Source organism: Anolis carolinensis, unplaced genomic scaffold (assembly GCF_035594765.1).
Source record: "Anolis carolinensis isolate JA03-04 unplaced genomic scaffold, rAnoCar3.1.pri scaffold_10, whole genome shotgun sequence".
Lineage (NCBI taxonomy): Eukaryota > Metazoa > Chordata > Lepidosauria > Squamata > Dactyloidae > Anolis > Anolis carolinensis.
In genome coordinates, this window is record NW_026943821.1 from 25,823,917 (window position 1) to 25,831,739 (window position 7,823).

At 41.4% G+C, this 7,823-nt stretch overlaps 1 long non-coding RNA gene across 2 annotated transcripts; it reads right to left on the reverse strand.

The window, feature by feature from the left end:
* Positions 1–1,122: 1,122 nt before the first annotated feature.
* Positions 1,123–7,726, reverse strand: LOC100552614 (uncharacterized). 2 transcript variants are annotated; one of them, XR_010000811.1, is made up of 3 exons: positions 7,549–7,726; positions 6,145–6,271; positions 1,123–2,030 (listed from the first exon to the last, which is right to left on the reverse strand). It is a non-coding gene; the product is annotated as an uncharacterized LOC100552614 (long non-coding RNA). The 2 variants fall into 2 exon arrangements; XR_507465.2 differs by lacking the exon at positions 7,549–7,726 and having other exon boundaries at positions 6,145–6,602.
* Positions 7,727–7,823: the final 97 nt, after the last annotated feature.

Here is a 7,823-nt window from a genome sequence, read left to right on the forward strand (position 1 = left end):
TCAATTTCAATTTCTTTGAAATAATTTTAATTAGTGATTTTCTTTTTAAAACAAAAAAAGGGAAGGAGGGGAAAGTAGTGATAAACATAAATATAGACATGAGATACATTACAATACAACTTAGAGGTAGAGTAACTTTTGTAGAAATTGATGTGAAATAGTGCTTTTAAAAAAAGAGACAACAGGGCACCCAAAAAAAGGGAAAAAAAATTAGAAAGGGAATAAGTAAGAAAAGAAGAAAGAAAAGAGAGAAAAAAGACATACAAAAAAATAAAAATAAAAAAGTATATACTGTTTGTATATATTGACTTCCATCTATTACACAGTTACTTTAGAAAGTTTTTTATTACCTTTTCTTATCTCTCTTTCTCTAGTGTCAGTATTTTCTTACAATCGATCTATGATAACAAATCTTATCCTTAAATTAACACCTTAATTTGCTCTCAATTTCTAAGCCGAAGAGCAGGAGTTGGGGAGATGGTGGTGGGGTATAAATAAAGTTTTATTATTATTATTATTATTATTATTATTATTATTATTATTATTATTATTATTTGTCCATAGACACCTCCAAGGTCTTGTGGCCACTGGCATGACTGCATGGAGCGCCGTTACCTTCCCACCGGAGCAGTACCTATTGATCTACTCACATTTGTATGTTTTCGAACTGCTAGGTTAGCAGAAGCTGGGGCTAACAGCAGGAGCTCACCCCGCTCCCCAGATTCGAACCACTGACCTTTCAGTCAGCAAGTTCAGCAGCTCAGCAGTTTAACCTGCTGCGCCATTGGGTTTTAGATCAGATATTGATCATTTTAAATCATAGATCCTTAAAAATGAATTCAGGCAGGAAGATGGTTTCAGACAGTGCCTTTAATCCCACTTCTTGGTTTCATGGCACTATAAGGCTATGTTTCCAATAATTATTACAAATTGCAGTTGTAGGATACTGTGGCTTTACTCAGAGTGGTGGCTGAAGTTATAAACCCGCAAATCTGGGGGACACTCAGATGGAAAAATGCAGAATGTTAGGATGTGACCAGGTAGAGATGAGACTTTTCTTGCAAGGTCTCAGCTAATTTCTTTAGTTTGTCAGTTTGTTTGCACAGCCAAGAAAAAGGCAGGTTAGCCAGCCAAGAAGCATGTATTTATTAAACAGATTCAAACTTTGTGCGGGAAGGTTGCAAGAGACGCCGACGAAAACATTTGCAAACTCCACTTTGCCTTGATGTGAGCCAAGAGTGTTGTCTACACACTTTCCCAAATATTGGAGAATGCTTCCTCCAATGTCATCTTGAGGGCAGGTTTCCAAAAACTGCGGCAGATGATCATCTCATGGGACAAGCCAAGAAAGTCCCTTCATTTAACAGGTTGGAAGGAGTAGATGGAGAGGCAGCTCTCAGTCAATGGGACTGAGACAGTTGTCTCCGCGGAAACAAACGGGAAATATACAAAATAGGGTTGCGGTGTTAATGCACAGCACCGGTCCATTCCTAGGCAGTCTGCCCGAGAGAAAGTTCCTGATGGATATGGTGACTTGTCAATGATGGCACAGGGGGAGACATCAGAAGGATTATCTATCGGTTTCAAAATGTCTTTTTGAAGTGGAATTCTGTCTGGGAATCATCTTCTTTCTGAACATCAATCAGCTCTATAGGAATGCATGCATCTGGGATGTACCGCAACAGCTCTCCCTTTGCTTTCCTCTTTAATTTTGCAAGTGCCACGAAATCATGAGTTGTAGAGAATGGCAGACGGTGCAGCATTATGGGCTGACTAAATGAATGAATAAATGAATATGCTGGCTGGATTAGAAAAGACTCATTTCTTGAAGCTTCATTGGGGCTCAGAGGCTTTCAAGATCATGCCCTCCAGGCTCAGTATACTGGAGCGAGACACGCCATCACCAGTACAAGTGGTATGAGAAAGGAAGCTGGGCCGTCACTGCACATGACTTGGCGATTGCTTGCAGTACTCTGAGGGGTAGGTGTGATAGGAGTAGTTTGATTTTTGTCAGCTGGAGGATTGGCTACCTGAAAAAGTAATTGGGAAGAGCATTTAATGCAAAGTTAAAGAATTACTCGACAAATGGTTTAACAAGCGGCAGGGGTTATTGACATCTGCACAGGTAGGAAATTGGAAAGGGGAGAATTACATAAGTCTTATTTTAAATATGCCTTGCTTTAAATGTATTTGACATTGTATTTTATGATGTACCAGGCCTTGTCCCCATGTGAGCCGCCCCGAGTCCCTTCGGGGAGATGGGGTGGGATACAAAAATATTTATTTCGTGTCAAAAGCATTGCATAATAAATAAGTTTAATAGTGATAAAATAAAGGAATCACAAACAGCTAAATACTTTTGGACCAAAAGCGGGCAACAGCCATCGCATTGTCCATACAAAAATAAAGTATTATTACAGTAGAGTTCTGGATTATCCAACGCATTTTTGTAGTCAATGTTTTCAATATATCATGATATTTTGGTGCGAAATTCGTAAATATAGTAATTACTACGTAGCATTACTGCGTATTGAACTACTTTTTCTGTGAAATTTGTTGTATAACATGATGTTTTGGCGCTTCATTTGTAAAATCATAACCTAATTTGATGTTTAATAGGCTTCTCCTTAATCTCTCCTTATTATCCAACATATTCGCTTATCCAACGTTTTGCTGGCCCATTTATGTTGGATAAGTGAGACTCTACTGTATTATTATTAGTCCCGATATTTCCCCAGTCACGTATAGGCAACTATTTTGGTTTACTGGGTTGCCCTGAATTTTCCGGGCTGTCTGGCCATGTTCCAGAAGCATTCTCTCCTGACATTTCACCTGCATCAATAGCAGGCATCCTCAGAGGTTGTGAGGTCTGCTGGAAACTAGGCAAGTGAGGTCTACATATCTGTGGAATAATGTTCAGGGTCGGAGAAAGAACTCTTGTTTGCTTGAGGTAAGTGTGAATGTTGCAGTTGGCCACCTTGATTAGCACTGATAGCCTTGTAGTTTCAAATCCTGTCTGCTTCCTGCCTGGGGTGATCCTTTAGGTTTATTTTGTACTCCACACTTGCTCCCAAAAAGGATGCTCAAGGCAGCTAGCGGTAACAAAATAGAAAACAGCTTGTAAATACTGAAGAGGGTAGAAACCACTATTTCACGGTTTGCCGTCTATTAAAAAAAACAATGGTTTATAGAACTTTGAAATGGGTGACAGTGAAATTGTGAACTATTTTCTATGCTTTGGCTCAGCCATGACTCAAAATTGAGACTCTAGTCAAGAAAGCAGAAGACATAAGGTTCAAAAGGACAACGATAAAGGAACTAGATCAGTTCCTCAAATCCAAAAATGTATCTGTAAATGCCAGAATTCAAATCAGTCATACCACAGTATATCCTATTTCTGTGTCTGGTTGTGAAAGCTAGATATTATACAGTTGCCTTCAATATTTGCAGGTTTGCCATTACAGTAGAGTCTCACTTATCCAAGCTTCACTTATCCAATGTTCTGTATTATCCAGCGCAGTCTGCCTTTTAGTAGTCAATGTTTTTGTAGTAAATGTTGCAATGTTTTGGTGTTAAATTCGTAAATACAGTAATTACTACATAACATTACTGTGTATTGAACTGCTTTTTCTGTCAATTTGTTGTAAAACATAATGTTTTGGTGCTTAATTTGTAAAATCATAATGTATTATCCAACATTTTTGCTTATCCAATGTTCTGCCGGCCCATTTATGTTGGACAGGTGAGACTCTACTGCAATAGATTTGACAATTCACATATTTGGTTATTATTAATAATACTAATATTGTGTTTTTCTCTCTTAATTGCGACTTAAAGCATTCTAAGGGTCCTTCCACACAGCCATATAACCCACAATATCAAGGCAGATAATCCACAATATCTGTTTTGAGATGGATTATCTTAGTCCACACTGCCAAGCTGCAAGTTGGGGTGAGCTCCCAACTGTCAGCCGTAGCTTCTGCCTACCTTGGACAAAACATTAATCAAAGTATTGGACAAAACATTAATCAAATATTTTTTCTAACATCCTTCTGAAAGGTTTACTTCCCCTGCCTCCTGACAACCGCAGATTTCCCGAGAAGTGCTGTGGTTACCGCCTGCCTTGCCTGCCCCTCTCTGCCACTCCCCACGTTCTCAGGAGATGCTGCTTTGTGGTTACCAGCCAGCCAACAAAGAGCCACAGATGTGCAAAAGGTGATGCTTGCCAGCATTCGAAACCTGCTTCCTGCCCTTGCTTGAGCTTGCAGACAGAATGGGATCCAAGAGGAAGGAAAAAGCAGTTGCAGAGTTCGGAGAATTGCAGCCACAAAAAGAGGGGCGCAGTCATTTTGCTCGGGGCAGGGTGTGTGTCTCTGGCATTTGCCAGGAAAAGACTAGTTAAAAGCTGTGTGCTGTGTGGCATTGTGGTTTTGCACAGAATACCCTGAGAGTAGTGCTTCAGCATAGGATGCTCAACTGTGGCGAAGTCTGGCACCATCTGGTTTTTCAGGGGTGATGAAAATAAAAGCATCATACAATAATACAAAGGTGGCGAAGTGCGTTAAAGCGCTGAGCTGCAGACTGAAAGATCCCAGATTCAAATCCCGGGAGCGGAGTGAGTGCCCACTGTTAGCTCCAGCTTCTGCCAACCTAGCAGTTCGAAAACATGCAAATGTGAGTAGATCAATAGGTACTGCTCCGGCGGGAAGGTAATGGCGCTCCATGCAGTCATGCCACATGACCTTGGAGGTGTCTACGGACAACGCTGGCTCTTCGGCTTAGAAATGGAGATGAACACCAACCCCCAGAGTCAGACATGACTGGACTTAACGTCAGGGGAAACCTTTACCGTTACTACAAGCATACAAGTTGAGTAGGTAAAGGTATAGGTTTTCCCTTGACATTAAGTCTAGTCATGCCTGACTCTACAGGTTGGTGCTCATCCCCATTTCTAAGCCGAAGAGCCGGCGTTGTCCGTAGACACCTCCAAGGCATGACTTCATGGAGTGCCGTTACCTTCCTGCTGGAGCAGTACCTATTGATCTACTCACATTTGCATGTTTTCGAATTGCTAGGTTGGCAGAAGCTGGGGCTAATAGCAGGAGCTCACCCCACTCCCTGGATTCGAACCACTAATCTTTTGGTTAGCAAGTTCAGCAACGCAGCAGTTTAAGTGCACCACTGAAAATTTGGACATCTTGCTCATTATAAAAAAGGAAAATATTTCCAACCCTCAAGTAGGGGACAATCCTCATAATAAAGGACACCTGCCATCCTGTAAAAGATCAACATTTTGGCTCTCAAATAAGGGACACTTCATACAATAAGGGGTACTTGAGCAACACAGAGGTAAGTTCCATTATTTTCAAATAAGGTCCTGAGTCAGGAGAAAGGTGAAATGTAAATAAAATAACCAAACAATCTCATATGTTCAGCCACATGATGCCAACAGTAAATCAAGCATACATTGTAGCTGTCATCTGCTGAAAGTGATAATTGTTTCACTCTGGTTGTTTTATGTCTTTGCAAAATAATATTGTCCATCCTTGTAATGATACAGACACGTGCTGCCTGTATTTAATGTATGACTGTGGCTGAACTACGGTGAGGAAAAAAACTTTTCAAGTCCAATGGCTTTCATGGATCCAAGCCCACAAATGCAACAAATATAAACAGAAATGAATAATGGGTTGCTGTGAATTTTCCGGGCTGTATGGCCATGTTCCAGAAGCATTCTCTCCTGATGTTTCGCCCACATCTATGGCAGGTTGTGAGGATGCCTCTGAGGATGCCTGCCATAGATGTGGGTGACTTCTGAGGATGCCTGCCGACCTCTGAGGATGCCTGCCTTAAAGGTTCAACAATGCAGGAGACATACAACCACTTGAAAAAGTGAATTACTGCTACCAGCAACTGTCAGGAAAAATAAATTATCCATTTGCCCCAGTAAAAAGGGCATTTGGGGAGTCTTAGGTGGCCATTAAAGAGCCTTGGGGGACCACAAAGAGCTCAGAGGCATCATCCCGGAGCTTTCTTTGCCCGCTCTGAACCAGGTTTGATTGCTCTGCAGAACAACAAAGGAGTCGAAGTTCTTTAATTGCACCTTAGCCTTGAATTTCAATTTTGGACAAGCTCGATCCTTACCTTATTATTATCAACAGCCAGAGCTAGATTGATGAGCAGAACGGCAGCAACAAACAGGATGGGCTTCATGGTGAAACGGTGTGTGCAGGGCAGAGGGGTGGAACGTTGCCACAGGTAGCTTCCTTCTCTGCAAAAAAGAAGCACAGAGGTTGCACACTGTCGTCTGCAAAGAGGCAAGGGAGCTCGACAGCCTCAAACTCCCCCTATTTCCTGCTGGCCTAGTGATGTAGGTGGGGTGGGTGGAGAGGTGACATTCGGAATATCCTTTCCTATCCTATCCGATTTGTTGTTGATCTACTCCTATGGGCTTCATGCACATCTACCACTTCGAATATATATATATATAGTATATATACTACACTTGATCTTAGCCAAAAGACCGAGAAGCGATATATATACACTGATGGTCTATGGACCGTAAATAAAACAGTATTACTGTATATATGTGTGTGTGTGTGTGTGTGTGTGGGAAGGTAACGGCTGAACTTGCTGACTCAAAGATCAGTGGTTCGAATCCGGGGAGCAGAGTGAGCTCCTGCTGTTAGCCCCAGCTTCTGCCAACCTTTGAAAACATGCAAAAGTGAGTAGAGCAATAGGTACTGCTCCATGCAGCACTCCATGCAGTCATGCCAGCCACATGACCTTGGGGGTGTCTATGGACAATGCTGGCTCTTAGAAATTGAGATGAGCACCAATCCCCAGAGTCGGATACGACTAGACTTAATGTCAGCGGAAAATCTTTACCTTTACCATATATATATACACACACACACACACACACACACACACACACATATATTTATACACGGTAGAGTCTCCCTTATCCATTGGTCATATTTTGTTTTTGTTTGGGCTTGGCTCCATGTTAGCCACCCTGAGTCCCTTTGGGGAGATGGTGGCAAGATAGAAAAATAAAGTAGAGTAGAGTCTCACTTATCCAACACTCGCTTATCCAAGTCTCTGGATTATCCAAGCCATTTTTGTAGTCAATGTTTTCAATATATCGTGATATTTTGGTGCTAAATTCCTAAATACAGTAATTACAACATAACATTACTGCGTATTGCACTACTTTTTCTGTCAAGTTTGTTGTATAACATGATGTTTTGGTGCTTACTGTATATACTCGAGTATAAGCCTAGTTTTTCAGCCCTTTTTTTGAGCCACAAAGTAGGAAAAATAGAAGCAAAACCAAATTGACACCTGTCTCTGGTGATCACTAAATCACTAGTTGGGGAGCATCTTGATTAGGACGGGTGAAAATGCAACAAAAGTGTGCAAGCTTTTGAGTTTACCAGAACTCTTCATCAATTTACAAAATCCTTATTTTTGTCCCAACTCGCCCAGTGTGCCCTTTGGTAGAAGGCAAAGCATTTATACTCACATTTTAGAAAATGAACTTACCAAGATTTTCAACTTATTTTCAAAGATTCACCTAGCAATAGCTGTCTGTCACTTTTTCCGATCCCGAAGTTTTAGTTGTGCGCAGCACCGTTGTGTCACCTGCGCAAAAAAGCAGAACGGGCCGCTTTAGGGGAACTCCAAGTTGCGTAGAAGCACAAAACAATGTCAACGCATCTGCATTTCCACCCAACGAACAGGAAACACGCTTAATTTTTGCTTGATTTTCAAGTAGTGTATTGTCGAAGGCTCTCATGTCCGGAACCACTGGTTTGCTG